At 36.6% G+C, this 20,128-nt stretch overlaps 1 pseudogene across 1 annotated transcript in view; it reads left to right on the top strand.

Moving 5' to 3' along the window:
• LOC100412114 (E3 ubiquitin-protein ligase UBR4 pseudogene) overlaps positions 1-13,871 on the top strand; it is a 131,775-nt pseudogene extending 117,904 nt beyond the window's left edge. The window contains exons 2-5 of the transcript XR_004742445.3: positions 3,738-9,636; positions 11,943-12,046; positions 12,681-12,738; positions 13,584-13,871. The product of XR_004742445.3 is annotated as an E3 ubiquitin-protein ligase UBR4 pseudogene (transcript). The remainder of the gene's footprint in view (positions 1-3,737; positions 9,637-11,942; positions 12,047-12,680; positions 12,739-13,583) is intronic.
• The last annotated feature ends 6,257 nt before the right edge of the window (positions 13,872-20,128 follow it).

The raw sequence follows: 20,128 nt of genomic DNA on the forward strand, positions 1-20,128 counted from the left end.
ATCAAATTCTAAAACCCCCTATTTTCTAAATTCCTCCTAAAGTTAGTATAATAGGTAGTATTACAATTAATTACAGTAAACTTGCAGATTAAAAAATAACCATGTATGAATCTGGATTCCTTATTTTGAATTCAATTTAGAATCCAAATAAAGTTTAGAGATTTCACTCTCCATTTTAGATTGAATTATCTAACCATGTACTTTAGATGACCATAAATGTTACCAAAATTAAAATCTTGCTTGAAAAAACTGTAAAAAGTTAACACAATTGCAAATTTTCCAATGTATTTACACATTTTGTTGTTCTATAAGAGCATTTTGTAGCTAAAATTCTTAGTAATGATTATACAACTTCATTTAAATTCACCTCAGAATTCTATTTTAGTATCAAAGTGCTCCCACACTGAAAGCTTCTGGAATGTATTATTTTAAGGAGTCACCATTGATCCTATCCTACAATTTACTTAGTGCTACAAAGTAGAAATTATATTTAATTGAGCTGAATGAGAGAATCACACAACAAAGTGCTCTGCTTTATTCAATTCCTAGATATTTCTTATGTGGGATGACTAATCAAATATAATTGTTGGTGGATGACACATATTAATTTGATACATAGTTTTAATATAAAACACATATTTTATCTGCATGCTAATTAGGTACATTTTCAAGCGCCTAACCCATTGTTTTCAACTAATTGCAAAGATGTCAGATGGAAGAAAAGAGTTCACACATATTAAGAACTATGAAGTGATATTAAATAAATATGATGAATATTTCTCCCAGTTAGGTATTCTGCATTTTCTTCTTGTTTATGATCCCATGAACAAAATACATTTTTTATAAAAATGTATTTTTTTATTTCATTCCTTCCTGTATTAATTCATTTAAAAACAGTTCCAGCTGACATGCAGTATGCTGGGCTCTAAGCTATTTGCTGGGAATGCAAATATTTTACAGTCTATTGGTATTGTCAATATTTATAGTTTATTTTATGTATAAAGTCTTCCTGGACCTACACAAGGGTAGTGGAATTCTATTATGTTACACGCAATTACTTCATTCTCAATTCAGCTTCTGATAGTTCTGATAAATCTTCCATTTATTTCCACAAGATTTATATATTTACTGTATCTGTTGCCACCACAGTCACTGATCCTTCTTGTTTTCATCTCTACATAAGAATATCTTTTTCAGCTCTCTGGATAAAAGCTTAAGTTGGTGTTATTAGATACCTTATCTAACCACAAGGCCTGCTAAGAGATGCTGCTACCTAGATGGTAGATCAAAGGACAACCTCCCACAATTATCTGGTGCAAATTTCTGTAAAATATACCTGTTTCAAGTAGCTTTCACTGGCCAAGATAATGCTGCAACATTTATGAGTGAATTGCTCAGAGCCAAAGCAGTAATCCTATAGCAGTGTTACGTGGACATACTAATGTATGTTAGGAAACAATCTATACCTCCCTAGAATCCATGGGACTCACCACCCTTACCTGATCTGGAACTCAGAAATACAACCTACATATTTATTGAAAAATTGTTTTCACTGAACATTTTCCCTACTTTGGGTTGATACATGAACTCTAAGCTTTAAGTTGTCTATTTGTTTTTGTGCTTAGGTTGTACCATCTAGACTAGATAAAATCTGTAAGAGCTCTTTTGCTTTCCAATGCTATTACTATTTTCTAGAATGCAATGTATTTTTAAAGTTGATCGCTTTTATTGCCCTAATGAGTGTACGATTAGTTATTTACATAGAAGATACTCAGATTTCAAATGTTTTTTACTTACATATATATATAAGTCCCAAATTTCTGTGATTTAAAAATTAGGTCAAAGTTTTTATGTAGACACTTCAGATTTTTGTTTTATTTTTTGATTATATTAACCATTTAATTCTGACCCAGTTGGCATACTTTTCTTCTTGGTCAAAAGCAGAAAGATTTGCCTATAGCAATTTTCATATCTCTTATCTTGCTACATTATACATAGAGAGAAATGATTAAGGTAGTTTTTTAAGGTTTAATTTCATGACTTTCCAATGAAAAGCAGTCTGACTCTTTTCAGGTTTTCTTCACATTTCTCAGAAATTCATATCTGTGAAATTCCACATTTGATCTTTAATTTCTTGAGGCTATTTAATACTGACATATGTGCTAACTGACTATCTTTAATTCTTCAGGGTTTGGTTTCATCTATTCCATCAAGTATTTTAAGAAGTTTAAAATTCTCCCAGGGTCATTTTTCTAAAGGGACTTACAGAAAGACAATACTAGTAGGATTTTATTATATACCATCTGAAAGGAAAATTAATTTTGCCTCAGGTCTCAAATGTAAATGAGAGCTCTATCATATAATGAAGGTTTGTCTGAATAACCTAATTGAATCAAGATATAAGAAATATTCAGATATTTCATGCCAAAGTTTTGCTTTTTTCTAAATAATTAAAATTTAACATCTAAAATTTCTTCAATTTACTAGTCACACAATTTTTTACTTCTTTTTTGCACAACCATAGTATATTCCTTATCATATTCTTATGCAAGTGATGAAATGACACCATTTTATCTCAGATTATGACAGCTGAGTAAATAGACTGAAATGAAGAATGGAAAAGAATGACTTGGAAATTATATTACTTTGTTGTCACTCATTTTTTTTGGCACAATAATTCTGCCAAATAACCTAATTTATTAAATGAACTACTCTTTTTACTTAATAATTAGATTCTATTGTAGTCTAAATATAAAAACCTTCCTTGGAGTTATGGCTAGAAGAATACTTAGACAATGAATGAGTTATCTTTCCTTCCCATCATTTTTATGCACAAATACTCAACAATTGCCCAACATAAAAATATGTAGTTTCTGGCATCTGATATCAAACTTTGCACACTAAATGCAGTCAGATTTTTTTTTTTTTTCTGAGCATGCTCACTATATATTATCTGGGACACATGTTTGATATTATCTGGAAAAACAAAAACAATGAATCAATGACGAGCTCTAACTTGACACTGAAAAGGAGTTTGGCTCTGTAAACTGTTTCTGAGAAGAATATTTCACTCTGAGCATAGCTACTAAGGTTCCGTTATTAATGTAAATAAATGAGAGGAAAGAGGGAAGCCTTGATGATTGCAATATTAAAAAATTAAACAGCCCTGAGACTGTCAATTAGAGTTGACTTTAGTAAGTGGCTGGGAATGCAGACATTTGATCCAGCGTACACTATTACCAGAATTCACACTGACCAATCAGTATCCTCTTCTAAAATATATTTGCACTCTGAGGAATTGCAACTTCCCAATGGCACCTTTGAAACCTCATAACTTTCTGGAAAGTGTTCTTTGAATAAACGCCACTTGGATTTTAGAGTAAACTTTAAGCAATTTCATTAGACAAAAATATACCTTTTTCCTTCTTCAGCTAATATATAATTTTAAATCATTTAGAGGAGTTATTCTGATCCTAGACTTCACATTCATTTACATATTGAGTTGCAGGTCCCCATATAAACATGGCTAGTTTTCCTGGGCATCCATTTTATTTAATGATAATAGTATATTAGTATGAATCTCCAGAACAATGTTCACATGTGATTGGAAATAACATTTGTCTGCTAAAACAATGAAGACAAATAAGTAAATTATACTTTAGATTATTTCTAATTGTTCTTATGTTAGGATATGAGTCATAATTCATGGGAGAAAAATTTCCAAAATGAAGATGTAGACAATCTTTGCAATCTTTGCTGACTCAGGAACAGCAGGGGGCATCAGCTCCACTTCCGCCAGCATGCATCGTTACATCCTACTGTGGAGACTGCAAGAACTCTTTTGATGAACTCTCCAAAATCATCCAGAAAGTCTTTGTTTCACACAATGAGCTGTTTGAATATGACCTGCAGCGGAGGGAAGCAGCCACTAAATCATCCCGGACCTCCATGTAGCCCACATTCACTGCCAGCCAGTACCATGCCTTATCTGTCCTGGGCTGTGGCCACACATCCTCCACCAAGTGCTACGGCTGTGCCTCGGCTATTAAAGAACATTGTAGCACACTACTTCGGGCCCTGGCCACCAACCCAGCCTTGTGGCACATCCTTGCTCCCAGGAGCCCTAAAGAGCCACTGGGCCAACCCTGATCTGACAAGTAGCCTGCAGTATGAAATGCTGCTGACGGATTCTATCTCCAAGGAGGACAGCTGCTGGGAGCTTCAGCTAGGCTGCGTACTCAGCCTTTTCCTCATGGCTTTGAACATTAAGACTCCCATGGTGGTTGAGAACATTACCCTCAGGTGCCTGTGAATCTTGCAGAAGCTGATTAAACCACCTGCTCCCACTAGCAAGAAGAACAAGGATGTCCTTGTCTAGGCCCTCACCACAGTGAAACCATATTGCAATGAGATCCCTGCCCAGGCTCAACTGTGGCTCAAGAGAGACCCCAAGGCATCTTATGATGCCTGGAAGAAGTATCTTCCTATCAAAGAGATAGATGGCAGTGGGAAAGCCCACAGCAAATCAGAGCTCTATTTGACTGAGAAGTATGTGTGGAGGTGGAAACAGTTCCTGAGTCGTCAGGGGAAGAGGATCTTGCCCTTGGATCTCAAACTGGGGCATAACAACTGGCTGCGCCAAGTGCTTTTCACTCCAGCAACACAGGCTGCATGCCAGGCAGCCTGTACCATTGAGGAAGCTCAAGTCACCATTCCCAGCCGCAAGCAAAAGTCCTGGATCTGCTTACCAGTTATCTGGATGAGCTGAGCATAGCTGGGGAGTGTGCAGCCGAGTTCCTGGCTCTCTACCAGAAGCTCATCACTTCCGTGCACTGTAAAGACTACTTGGCAGCTTGGGGAATCCTATGCTATGTGGGCAACCTCATCACTAAGGAAATAGCCCATCTGCTGGCCCTGGAGGAGGCTATCCTGAGCACTGATCCGCAGCAGGGCTATGCCCTTAAAAGTCTCACAGGCCTTCTCTCCTCCTTTGTTGTGGTGGAATTCATCAAAAGACACTTTAAAAGTCGCTTGATGGATACTGTGCTGAGTGGATACCTGTGCTTGTGAAAGCTGGTGATGCAGAGGACCAAGCTGATTGATGAGATGCAGGACATACTGCTGGAGATGCTGGAGGACATGAGCACAGGTACAGAATCAGAAACCAAGGCCTTCATGGCTATGTGCATTGAGACAGCCAAGCGCTACAACCTGGATGACTACTGAAGCCCGGTGTTCATCTTCAAGAGGCTCTGTAGCAACATTTATCCTGAGGAGAATGAACTTACTGGGTTCTTTGTGACCCTGGAGAAAGAACTCCAGCAAGAAGCCTTCTTACAGGGCAGGTTGCCTGGGAACCCATACAGCAGCAATGAGCCAGGCATCGGGCCACTGATGAGGGATAAAAAGAACAAGATTTGCCAGGACTGTGATTTGGTGGCCCTCTGGGGAGATGACAGTGGCATGGAGCTTCTAGTGAACAGTAAACTCATTAGTTTGGAACTTCCTGTGGCTAAAGTTACAAGAAAGTCTGGTGTACCATGAATGAGCGAGAGCCCATAAGCACTGTTTATTGTATGTGGGGGCTGCTGGTCAATGCCACGGAGGAATTCATCGAGTCCCTGGATTCTACCACAGATGAAGAAGATGATGAAGAAGTGTACAAAATAGCTGGTGTGATGGCTCAGTGTGGGAGCCCAGAATGCATGCTTAAGAGACTCATCAGGATCAGAGATTTCAAGCAGGGATGCCACCTTCTAATGGTGCTACTGAAATTGTTCAGTGACTGTGTGAAGGTGAAAGTCAACTGGCAGAAACTGGTCAGACTGGAAATGAACACCTTGAATTTCACGCTGGGGACTCTAAACTTGGCCCTTGAACAAGAAAGCAAGGACAGTGGGGGCGCAGCTGTGGCTGAGAAGGTACTTAGCGTCATGGAGATCATTCTCGGTGAGTCCAATGCTGAGCCCCTGAGTGAGGACAAGGCAAACCTCCTCCTGACAGGTGACAAGGATCAATTCATGATGCTCTTGGGCCAGATCAACAGCACCTTCGTCCGCTCCAATCCCAGCGTGCTCCAGGGCCTGCCTCATATCATCCTGTACCTTTCCTTTGGAGAGGTGGAGATAATGCAGATCTTGGTGGAGCCATTCAAACCATACTGCAACTTTGATAAGTATGATGAAGATCACAGCGGCCATGATAAAGTCTTCCTGGACTGCTTCTGTAAAATAGCTGCTGGCATCAAGAACAACAGCAATGGGCACCAGCTGAAGGATCTGATTCTCCAGAAGAGGATCACCCAGAATGCACCTGACTACATGAAAAAGCACATCCCTAGCACCAAGAACTTGGATGTTGACATCTGGAAAAAGATTTTGTCTCTGCCAGCCTTACCTTTTATCCTGAGGCTGCTTCTGGGCCTAGCCATAGAGCACCCTGCCATCCAGGTTCTGATTGGAACTGACTTCATCCCAAACCTGCATAAGCTGGAGCAGGTGTCCAGTGACGAGGGCATTGGGACCATGGCAGAGAACCTGCCGGAAGCCCTGCGGGAACACCCTGATGTAAACAAGAAGATTGATGCAGACCGCAGGGAGACCCAAGTGGAGAAGAAGAGCATGGCCCTGGTGATGAGGCAGAAGGCTCTGGGCACCCTGGCCATGATGACAAATGAAAAGGACCAGTTCGTAACCAAGATGGCACTCCTGAAGCAGATGGAAGAGCTGATAGAGGAACCCAGCCTCATGTGCTGCACCTGCAGGGAGGGATATAAGTTCCATCCCAGGAAGGTCCTGGGCATTTATACCTTCATGAAGCGGGTAGTCTCAGAGGAGATGGAGAATAAGCCTGAAAGAGCAGGGACACAGCACCGTGTCCCTCTTTACCATCGTGTACTACGACTACCATCTGGCTGCTGTCAGGTTGGCCCGAGGCCGGGAAGAGTGGGAAAGTGACGCCCTTCAGAATGTCAACACCAAGACCAATGCGCTCCATCTGGTCTGGGGCCTCACGTCCCTGAATCAGCTTTTGCCACTTGCTTGGCAGTACACAACACTTACCTCCAGGAATGTACAGGCCAGCGCGAGCCCACGTAGCAGCTCAACAACATCAAACTGCTCTTCCTGCAGTTCGCTGTGGAGCAGCCGTTCAGTGCAGACACCTGCGGGGGCGGCCGGGAGAGCAACATGCACCTGACCCCTACATCATTCACACTGTGCTTTACGTCCTGAACACAACCCGAGCAACTCCCGAGAACAGAAGAACCTCCAAGGCTTTCTGGAGCAGCCCAAGGAGAAGTGGGTAGAGAGTGCCTTTGAAGTGGACGGGTCCCACTATTTATGTCACAATCCTGGCCCTTCGCATCCTGCCCTCCGAGCCGTGGAAAGCCACACGTGTGGAAATCTTGCGGAGGCTGCTGGTGACCTCTCAGGCCTGGGCAGTGGCTCCAGGTGGAGCCACAAGGCTGACGGATAAGGCAGCCTTTTCTTCTGGGCCCTCGTCGATCTCATTTACAACATGTTTAAGAAGGTACCTATCAGTAACATGGAGGGAGGCTGGTCCTGCTCTTTCGCTGGGGACATCCGCCACGACATGCCCAGCTACAAAGCTGCCGACAAAGCCCTGAAAACCTTCCAGGAGGAGTTCATGCCGGTGGAAACCTTCTCAGAGTTCCTCGACGTAGCTAGTCTTTGATCAGAAGTCACTGATCCCGAGAGCCTCCTGAAGGACCCATTGAACTTAGTCCCCTGACCACCACACAAAAGCTCCAGTGGCGAAGATGGAAGCGGGCTGGCCTTCCACCCTCTGTTCTCCCTCCTCGTGCGCTGAGTTCCCCTCCGCGGGATGCTGCATTGTGACCCCGCCCTCCCCTCTCTCGTTTTTCCTTGGCGTGGCTTGGGGTTTTTAGGCTTCCTGTTTTATCTCGTGTGTGTGGTGCACTAGCTATGAAGTCGTATGTAACCCAAGCCATCAACTGGCCTGTACATACCTAGGAGCCATGAGTTGTCCCGACCAACTTCATACTTGAGTGTGCACATCTTGAGGAATAAGCAAATGACTTAATATGCCAAGCCTTGCTGTGCAGTGGATCCCATTGAAAATGAAGAAGATTGGAAGAAGGCTGTATCCAACATCAATACACTTTTGGACAAAGCTGATCGAGTGTATCATCAGCTGATGGGACACCAGCCGCAGCTGGAGAAGCTGCTCTGCAAAGTGAATCAGGCAGCTCCAGAAAAGCCACAGGATGACTCAGGAACGTGTAGGCAATCTTTGCAAATCAATTTATAGATTAAATCTGTACATATGTTTTCTTCTAAGCACTAAACAGTAGCATGAATACAGTGACAAGTGGATGTTACACTGACATTGGTGTTATTACTGCTGTGTATACATATGAACACAGGTGGTCTTAGACTATACATTAGTGTGAACATACACAAATTATTTTTATCAATTCAGTCTAGTACTTTCTCCTAAATATTACGTTTATTGTACCAGTGGAGTCCCACCTGCTTGCTACTAGAAAAAATTGTTCAAATAAACTCATATTTTTATTAGTTTCCAAAAAGAAAAAGGAAAAATTAAATGTGAATGAAAATATGGAGGTCATTAGAAATTTCTGTTTGTTTTCTACTCTCCAAATATATAGTCTTTTCGATAGATTAAAAATGATATTACAAAAAAGTGATTTGAAATTATGATTCTTTTTCATGATTTCCAGTGAACTAACTTAATCTTCACAAGAAAAAGCATAAATTTTGACCTATTCAATTCAGAATAAAAGGAATTGATGGACAATTGAAACCTGATAATTCAAACCTATTATTGCATTGATATTGGCTGATTAAATACAAGTAAAGATCATGCTGTTTTATGATTTTAAATTGAAAAAAATTTAAAGGTCTAACAATAACAAATGTCAGAAAGTATTTAAATTCATATGATTTTTTTTCATGTTGGGATGAAGCATACATACATAACCATGTATGTGCAGCTTCAGTTGTATATGTTAAGGTTCATAATGACAGTTTTTTAAAGATTAATGCTATTTGAAAACTATTTGCTTTGCTGTAGCCTCCACATTTTTCAAAAGAAATATAATATTACTTATGGTTTTTCAACAAAAACAATTTTCAAATGCCTTCCTTTCCTCCTAAAATTGTAAATGAAAGAAATAAATAGTGTTGAGATTTTGCTATGCTTAAAACAAAAAAATCTAAATATGAAATTGTTTCATTTTCACACCTGTGTGATGACTGGAATTTCACAACAGAGAAGTTTCTCTTGTTTCTTTATCTTCCAGGCTTCAAGAAGAATTCATCTGGGCATCATCAGACTTTCATCCCATTAATTGCTCTATTTTACATATCACAGAATAAAAGTGTACTCTTAACCAATAGCTAAAGTTGAAGGAAAATTGAAGCAATTTTGGGTCAGTGGCCAGCATCAATCCCGGCCTGGGATACTGACATTCTGTCCCAATGACAGCTCTCTCTGCCAATCTTAGATTCTCCAGCAGCATTTTAATATGACTTGGATGTGACAGATGTACATGCTTTTGTGCCCAGACTTTGTCTTGGAAAGGAGGACATTGTCTTTTGGAGAGCAAAGAAAGAATAATGATTGCTAATGGTAATTAAAAGTATAAGAGCAGAATTAAAATATTGTAGCCAACTTTTAAAAATAGACATATGTATTTCCAAGCATTTGGCCATAGATTATAGTCTCTATCTCTGGAAATGATCCACTAGGGAGAACATCACAGATAGGGGGACATAGGGCCACCTGCCTATCTATGTTGTCATTGGCAGGAAGTAAAATTGTTCTCAAGGGGTTTGCATTAGCATCTATGGTTCTCAGGACCAGAAACCAGTGGATCAGCAGAAAAGTAAGTAAGCAGACATCTCGCATGGACAGAGTCCATTAGTATTTTATTAAAACAAAATTCACTGGGTCAGAACTCCTTAGCAAAACAAAAATAAACTTGCTCTCTTTGTAGATAAACTGTACGTCTTTTTGATTTTTAATTCAATATCTACCTTAAGGTAATTAGATTAATATTTAAATATTTGAATGGATCAATTAAGTTAATAAAAGAGAATTAAATATTTGAGAGAAATAGGGTACAATTTCAAAGTATATGCAGTACTTCAAACTATGATTTTAAAATGCGAAGTATCTGCCTTAATGAATACATAGTACCACATATTCCAAAGCAAGTTATATCTTGTGATACTTTGCCTAAAGCTAAAAGCCAAGAGACGGTTTTGAAGAGAACAACTTTCCTCTCCCAGACACTCTGCAAGTCCAAGAGAGGAAGGATCAATGCATTTGGGATTTCACGGTGTGTTCTACTCTGTACATTTTCTGTGACTACCTGGTGGCCCTGATATGAGCAGCAGTTGCTGATTACATAGGTGGTGCTATCTGTCATCCTACCCTTCCTGCCTCCCACAGCCATCACCCAATATAGCTTTGGAATATAGAAAAGGAAAAGAAATGAATTATTTTACATTATCCTTTTTTGTTTGGCACAGTTTGTTCTCTCCTCAGTTTGAACATTTACTTCAATCAAGATCTTTTAAGTTGAATTTAACAAATATTTATTCAATTATTGCTCTCTGCCTATGGAAAGAAAGTTAGTTATTTACTGGAGCATGAGTCTATGCCAGCTGGCATTTTAAAGATAGTTTTGGTTAAAAATTTCCATTCTCACAGAACAACAAAAAATACCTTATACAAGCAATTGACAGCTATTTTTTTAAGGATATTTATTGAGGGCAAGGAATGTAGAATACACTCCTAATCTCTTGTTTCAATTTGTTTCAACATAACGTAAAGACAGTATTATAAATCTTATTTTACTTGAAATAATCCTGAGTGTTCATTCAATAATGTACAGTTGCATACTTGGTATCTCCTGGATACTTTCTCTAGCAACATCTCAAACACATAAACTGTGTTTAAGGTATAGTTCATTACATTCTTCTCCCAATCTGTTCCTACTCTGTCTTCCTCATCTTAATCACCATTCATTTACTCATCCAAGATAGAACTTGGTCCGTTTTATTTTTTTCCTTTTTCTTAATTTTTGCACTTCGAATACCGCAATGAATCTTGTTAAATCAATTTTCAAAATAATTCTCAATCCCACAGTTTCTTTTCATTCTTACAGACCCTTGATTGACATCTTCATCATTTCTAGCCTGGACTACTATTGTCAACTTTCTGCATGTAGGTTTTTAACATTCTAGCACGCAAAGCAGCTAGAATTATCATACTATGTGCAAATTTGATAATGTCACACCATGGTTAAAATAACTGATGTTTATTCATTATCTGTAAAATAAAGTGCTATTTCAGGGCTGAAAGGACAATCCCCAACTTTATCCTTTTATTTCTCCGTATCCATACTTCCACATGTCAGCCATACTAAACTATTTGCTATGTTATAAATTCCATTTGTTTCAGGATCCTTAGATTATATATTCAGCTATCCCTTATCCCACATCTCTTCCTTTTCCACCCGTCACATTTGGATCCTTCAACCAGGTAATAGTAGAGTTATTATATATATAGGATTCCCTGGTTCAGTTCCGGTTTATGTCCATTGTTTCAGAATAATCATTAATAGCATGCCCTTTGACTCTGTATGGTGGTGGCCTGAATGCTAAATTAGATGATTACCTTAGCCAAAAGTCACCTTCTCTCTAAAACATGCCTTTAATTATCTAGAAGCAAGTAGTTGTTCTTGAAACACTGTAAATATTTCTACATAGTACATGTCACATGGTAGTATAACAACTAATGTGTTTAAATGTCCTGACAAGTTATACATTTTATAATAGTAGAAATAACAGCTAACCTTTAATGTGTGCATACTGTGTTATTTCAAATAATGTAGGACCCTATTGTGAAATTTTATTTATACTTTACAGAAATCCAGAGAGAAAGGCACTCTGATGGTCTTTATTTTCCAGATGAAGAAACTAAGGCAAAGCAAGTCTAAGTATCTCAGCCAAGGTCTCACATCTGATACATGGTAAGAAGTACTGCTGCCAGGTAAATCCATGCAATGGTTTCAAAGTTCAGACTACTATAAAGTACTATGTATACTCATCTTTGTGACCCTATTGCCGTAGCCCAAGTACCTAAAAGATGCATAACAAATGGCTTTGTAAGTGAATATTATTTTTATTTTTTTAGGAAACTAACTGGAAAAAAACAGAAGGCGCAAAACTGGCTACTAAAAGTGGATAGACAGTGAATATTATTTTTAAACAGAGAAATATCACTTCGAATATACCAGTGAAATAAATTCATATAGTTTTAGTTTTCTGGTTGCATCAAAAATAATACTCTATTTTTTATTTTGTAAAATTCCTGTGATACTGATATGGAAATTATATTCTTGGCCTCCTGACCCAACAGCAAGAATAATAAGTGACTACCATTGAAATTATTTAAATTATACAAATCGCTAAATCATTATATAAAATAGTTTTTGGCAGTTACAATGGCTGCCTTTACCATGTTTTCTAACTTTAGAGCTCTTTTTGCTCATTTTTATTTTTGCTTATTTGCTTACTTTATTTAATAACAACAGTAGATTCGGCATTAGTCTGGTATTACATAATCTTGAAATAAAAATGAATGGATAAAACAATTTTTTTCAGATTGTATGCCTCCTGGGAAATGAAGGGCTTGCTAAGACTTTGACATAATTAATGAAAAGTAAGTGACTATAATTACCTAAGTGGATATTTGACATTTTACGTGGGAGAAAACCTGCCTCAACAATTGGTGATTTCTTGAACTCTTAAGCAGGGCAATTCCTTATTTTTTGATATAATTAGATTTGTATGCTAAGCTTTAGAGAGAAAATTTGCTAATACACATTTTGGAATTAGATGTAGTTCTGGGTAATAGAAGATATTTAAGGAAGTGAGCAGAATTATATGCATTAAAGAAGAATTAAAGAAGAATCTTTACAAAGCATATCAGTGCTCAATCCTCCTATTCTAATAAGTATTTGATTTTTTTAATCAAATGAATTGCCTGTGTATTGCCTGTGTGTATGTTTGTGTGTATCTATGTACGCACATATGCATATATATATACATACACACGTGTGTGTGTGCGTGTGTGTGTGTGTGTGCACGCAACTATATGAAGTTTTCTTTGGATCACACCACAGGAAAAAGAAACTGATGTACCTTGAGTAACAGGCAGACAATTCTTTAGATCAATTAAACAAATGAGCTTTATAAGAAAAACATTAAGCAAATTTCTTCCTGGATTATTTTTCAAAAAGAAAATGTCTTTTGTAATTGATACCTTGAAGCCTAATTGAAGTTTATGTCAAATATTTGGCAGTGCTTCAAGGAGAATGATGTGGTTCACCTTGATTCTCTAATTGAGATGTGTAGGGATGCTTTTCTTCTTTTTTATCTGGAATAATTATGGTGACATTGTCTACATGGGATGTTTCAACTTGGGTTCTTGCTTCTTTTCTTGCTGAGTGCTAAATTGTTTTTTAGTCTATCTGGCAATCTGTTATTTTTTTTCTCCCCCCACAGGGTTTAGTATTTGTCCTTGAAGAGTTGTCAACTGCAAAACGCAAAGAAAATTGTATATCCAATTAAAGTAAGGTGAAACACAACTGTCAAATAAAAGCCATTAACCCCCTGAGTACCATATTTTCTGGTGTATCTGACAGGTTTCTTCTCAGCTCCCTCAACTTTAGTCATTTCCAATTCCCTTCCTTTCTTTTCAAGATACTGCTTATGGGACAGTTTCACCATCTATAATGTGTAATGTCAGTAAAGTTTTGTCAACAATTATAATCCAAGTGTAAGCAGCATATTTACTAGACCCAGCTTCAGAGTGAATAGTTTATTTAGAAGTATAATAGTTAATCCTTATTTTACATGTAGATTTTATTTGTATTATTTTTTTTCTTTTAACTCAGCGTGTTTACAGAGTTCTTGCCACTTTTCAGGAACTATGTTATCCACTGGATACACAACACTGAATAAAGCAGAAAGGTTGCTGCCTTTCTGACTTTACACTCTAGTGAGAGTTATAAGCAACTAACAGACTCTGATTTAACTACAATTGCTTTAAGTAACATGGCAGAACAGGACAGGGTGTTATGAGAGCAAACAATTTTGAGAGAAGAGCCTTGGGCTGACACTGAAGGGTAAAGAGAAAGGGATTAAGCTGTTAAGAGATGAGGAAATGCTTCATGTGAGGCTTTTGCAAGGCTATAAGAAAGAAACAGGAATATTAGTAATGACGATGATGGTGAGGGGGAGTAGGAGGATGAGGAGAAAGGTAGCTAACATTTGTTGAAGGCTTACTCTTTTCAATTTTTATGGCTTGCAGCTGTAGGTTACAGAAAAGAATGATGCTGATTAGCTTTAAAAATAAGAGAGCATATTACCTCTCACATAGTTCAGAAGTAGAGAATACCATATAGGTTGGAATTATCAAAAACTCAGGCTTTGCACCTCCTGCCTATTCAAATCAGTGTGTGGACTTGGCTCTTGGGCTGACTTCACTCATGGTTGCAAAGTGGCAGCCATATTTCCTGGCATTATAGCCACACATGACAATATTCAGGGAAAGACAGTTTCTCCACTTCATCTTTCCTTTTAGAAGAGGAAAATCTTTTCCGAGATGACCTGAACTTACTTTCTATTATGTTTTTATTAGACAGAATTGGGACACATTGTCTATTCCTAAGTGAAGCATTAAAAAGGAGAATGGAATTGACAAGTGATATAAGATTAGGAATGGAAATTTGTGAGTCAAGCCCGATGACCACTTCAAATATTCTAAACTATCTTCATGCCACTTAATGCATAGTTTGAAAACTCTATATACATGTCTTCTTAAAGGAGTCTTATTAGTTAAAAAATATTTGCAGCATTAAAATAAATTTTTCATAGTAATTTAATAGCAATTATTATTAACATATCTTCTACTTAATAACCAGATTTTGAGAAAACTTTTGTATTTTAGGAATTTTGTTTTTAAAGTTCATTTATGTATAGCATTCTAAGTATAAAGAAAAGGAGAATGATTTTATCAGAAGTGGTATCTTCCTTACCATTCCCTGTGACAATGAATATTATATCACATTGTCTTTACCACCATGAGAAATCAGTCACAGAAGAAACCAAAAAAGGAGAAAATTAAAAATATCACAAGGAAAATCTTTGTATTGACTATACCTGACTACCTACTTATAATATTGATAGAATAATTATAATAATAGTTACTGTTCATTGAGACATAAGTGTCTAGTGGGTGTTAGTCATTTAGTATCTCAACTTTCATAAAAATCACTATGTAGGGTGTGTTTTTACTCCCATATCAAAAATGAGAATATTGGGGTTAAGAAATTTACATACAGCTGACCAGTAAGAGAGGCTGGTAGAATTTACACTTATCTGTCCTGCTCTAAAGCCATTCTCTTGTTACACAAACACTATGCCTGGCATTGTCTCAACCCTGGAAATTCCCTGAGGAATCAGAATATGGCTTTAACAATCAATTGCTTTAGGAAATTCCATGATAAATTTTCACCTATAATTCATCTGTCAATTAAACTTTAAGAAGTTTAAATTTCTGCCTTTCCTGAATAGCACCCTAATTAACGTAGATTTACTATGATTTCACTCCTTCTGGCAACTTCAATGTGAAAACCTTGCTACTTTTCTTTAATTATCTTAAGCTTAGCTTTCTAAAGACTGAACAGCATGTGAAAAGACATTTATTTGCCATGAATTTTTATGCTTCATGCTTGGCTTAAGTGGTAGAGTGTATTTTTCTTGGAGGGAAGTTAAAGATATTTCTGATTTTGAGTAGGGTATATTGGACTTCAGTTTTTATTCTGATATTTTTCCACAAGTTTTTATGTACTCACTCTCTAGTGTCCTTTTGTATGAGATCTCTTTCATTTAATCATTTGAAAAGAAATAGTAATAATATCCTAAGAGTAACTTCAAGTGAGCTAAACAAAATCTAATCAGAAGGCTTCAGTCTAGCTTATTTTCTTTCCGTTTAAGTAATTGCTTTTCTTGTTGTGCACCTTCTCTCCCATGGATTTATTGAGGAAGTGACTGTACTTGCTGAGTCCCACTGCTATTTCTGCAAGTAGGTGAAGGTGTTTTAAGATACAGATATGATAGATTAAACAGATAGTCTCTAAGATAGATGAGGCATATAGAAAACGGTAGGCTGTATTTCCCTTACTTGAGATTGGCCTACTTTTGGCACTGATTTTATGTTTCAGGGAAGCCAGGATTCTAGCTCCTCATTCCCATAATGCCTTATAGTTAGTATAATTTAATAAATAAAAATATATCAAGACACCAATTAAATTTGATTTTCACATAGACAATGGATAATATGTTAGGAATATGCCCCATGCAATACTGTGAACATGCAAAAGAATAGCCACCTAATGCCCATGTAATATAACCCTTACCATAAATGATCCAAAGGCCAGGACTATGAACTTCTCATCTATATAACTTATCAGAGTGCCTGGCCATGGTGAAGACTCAAATGTTGGTTGGTATTGGTGATTGACAGGAGATGTGGGCCCTAGTGATAAGAGAAGGCAATGGGGAGGAGAAAAAAGTACTTGCTTGACAAATGTCTTTGAACTGAATGAAATGTCTCCGATTCTGATATCAGAGTTTGAGGATGTTAATATTTATTTGTACTCCCAAGAAGCAGCAACTAACAAAAGATGCTAGAACACCTAAAAGCCCTGGGCTATGGTGTCATATCAGAAGTGGTTATCAATTCCATCAAATACCAAATCAATTTCATAATATTAGCACAAAAAGACTGATAGTACTACCAAAGATCATTCAAAAGTGGATTCTTTTTAATATCACCTAAAACATTTTCTACTAGGTATTACCTTAGCATTTTGGTAAAATTGGATAAAAGCTATCAATTACTAGCCAAAAAAGATGGTTTGCTTGATTAAGCAGGTACTAATTTAAAGAATTCTCTAGAATACTTATCCAGAATTTACAGGAAATGGTCTGATGTAAGTTTTAACAGAAGCAGAGCTTTTTTTGATGTTCTTTGCAAATCATAGAGAAATACACACTGACAATATCAATAAATGTTGTGACAGTTTTTTTTCTTCTATGTGTAATTCAGAATCTGGCTGAATAGTTCATGCATGTTGCTTATGTGATATTGTTTTGATTTGTATCTTTTAAGATGTAAAACCAAAATCAAACTGACTCATGATGCTTCCTAGTCATTCATAGCTCTTGTCACTATCCCTATTAAGCGTGGCATGTTATAGGTAGTTAGTTCACTAAAGTTCATGCACGCACAAAAATCCTAAACGTATCTGAAATATTAGAGGCAGCTGCAGGTTATTCCTGACTACAACTCAAATATTCTTTTCACAACAATCTGCAGTGTTTGTCTGGACTACCCACATGCCATTTGAACTCTGAACCTTGGAAAATCGTCATAGTTTAAAATATAAATATATGACCAATCATATCTGAATACTTCTGAGAGAAAAAGTTTATACTTCAAGAATCCTAAACATTTTCTATGAGGTTATACTTTCTTGAGGCAGCATTTGCCTTTAATTAAGAAAAAATTAAATGTACTACTACTAATAAGAAGTAATGTTTTTAAGTGTCCTACTACTAATAAGAAGTAAAACTATAGTGTTATAATATTCAAAATACTGATTGAGAGCCATTTTGAATCATAAAAATAAAGTACAAGACATACTAAACAAAAGCAGAAAATTAGTGAACTCTGAGTCCAGAAACTAGACTCTACACAATGAGAGAACTGATTTCCATATTGTTCAATATTTTCATAAGCCTATCATCTTAAAAGTAATATTGTTGATTTTAAGCAATACAGTAGCTTTACATAGGATCTGAAATTGAATTATTTTTATTAATTAGTAAGGTTGTTTAATATGGTGTTCGTATGATTATTCTTGTGTGATGATCTTTTAAATGAAGGTTCTTCTAAAGTTTTGAAAACTTTAAGAGTTATTCGCCTCTATGGAGTCAGTTTGTTATTCAGTTGTTATAAAAACATTTGAAATAAGTAGCACAAACATTCATGTATGAGGAGCCCCTATGTTTTCAACTTTGCATCTTATGTTGTAGTCCAGTGGCTTTGGATATTTCCAGCTAAGTGTAGAAAAACACATGATAGTTTATGCTACTGAAGAGTTAGGGACTATGTTACTCAGTAAGGTGTCTCTTTACAGAAAACAATCAGTAAATGGCAAAACAGACTATTCTAACCCTAGAATTCTGTTGAACTTCACAATAACAAAGAAATAGCACCTCTAACTTCCTATCCTTATCACTTAACTTGGAATAAAATAAAATAATGTAATACCATATGGTAGAAATAAAAAGTACATTATAAAGCTAATTAACCTATCTCATTGTCTGGGCTCTGTCTTATTCTTGACAAATAGTGGGATTGCATACAATATGATTCAACGTTTATTTCAGCATATAGCTGACTTTGAGTCCTGAAATGTGAGCAGAAATAGCATATGCTACTGTGCCGCAGAAACATTAAGAGTCTGTACTTTGTTTTTTTTTTTTTTTTTCCACTGCCACAGACAAAAAAAACTGTTCACAAAGAGTGTTCCCTCATTAGCCTACGTTCTGGAGTAGGGACAGAGTGAAGCAGAGCTTGCAGGTTATAGACTGTCCAGGGGAGCATGTGAGAGATATAGAATGTTGTTTTAAGTAACTGTGGTTAACCTAACACAATATACTGACTCGCGTGGACAAAAATAAGTTCCAGTTTTTGCTTTTTACAAGATAAAACTCAGATAAGTGGAAACTAAAAGTATACAAAAGATACAGAAAAATAATAAGAAAATGTCCTGTATTGGAAACCCAGATTAATGGTTATATACTCAATGGCTGGTAACATAGAATTAAGGAGAATGTATTATTTTAGATGAAGATAATCAATTTTTTAAAAAATAAATATTTAATTAATTGACATATATAAAAAATGTAAGCTAGTATATTTCCTTCATAATATATTCTCAAAATAAATACAGCCAAGTATGTATATAACAAAAAACCTGGCAAATCTTTCATTATAAAGGAAGATGTTAAAATAAGTTTCTCAATATATCATAGATCAAGCAGACAATTATTAAATAAAAAATAAGACTTTTGAAAAACAAAACTATCAAGACTATTTTTAAAAAATTAAATAGAGATGGAATCTCACTGTGTTGCCAGGCAGTCTTAAACTCCTGAGTTCAAGTGATCCTCTTCCTTGGCCTTCCAAAGTCCTGAGACTACAGATGTGAGCCACCATGCCTGACCTCAGGGCTTATTTATTTACTTATTTTTTATTTTATTTTATTTTTTTCAAAAAAGTGATGGGGTCTCACCATGTTCCCTAGGCTGGTCTCAATCTCCTGAGCTCAGGTGATTCTTCCACCTTAGCCTCTCAAAGTGCTGGAATTACTAGTATCAGCCACCACAGCTGACCTCTGGACTTATTTAATGGGCATACATAGAATGGAAAAATCATAGGATAAAATACCTTCTTTTCAAACCCTTAGGATACTGTACAATTTGATCATATATTCATTTATAAATAAAATTCTAATAAATGTTACAGAACTGATATTGTATACGTAAGACGATCACTAAGCTAAAGTTCGTTTGGCCGGTAAAACTGAAAAACATAAAAATGCATAAGCTTCTATACTTAAATGCACTTTAAGTTATTCATCAGTCAAAAAAGTCACAATACAAATTTTAAAATAAACTCCAGAACAGAATACTAATAATACTATGCCATTTTAAACCTCACAGGAAGCAAATAAAGGAGTAATTATGGCAATTAATGTATATACATGCTTACATTAGAATGGAAGAAGTGTTGAATATTGATGACATAAATGGTCAACTGAAGGGCATGGAAAAGAATAAGAATTCATCACAGACACAGAAAGAACAAAGTAACAAATACATCATCAGAAAGTCATGAAATAGAAAACAAAGACACCAGTTAGAGAATCAACAATGTTAGTTCTTAGACATGATTGTAAGAGTAATGTTTTTCA

This window comes from Callithrix jacchus, chromosome 4 (assembly GCF_049354715.1).
Source record: "Callithrix jacchus isolate 240 chromosome 4, calJac240_pri, whole genome shotgun sequence".
NCBI lineage: Eukaryota > Metazoa > Chordata > Mammalia > Primates > Cebidae > Callithrix > Callithrix jacchus.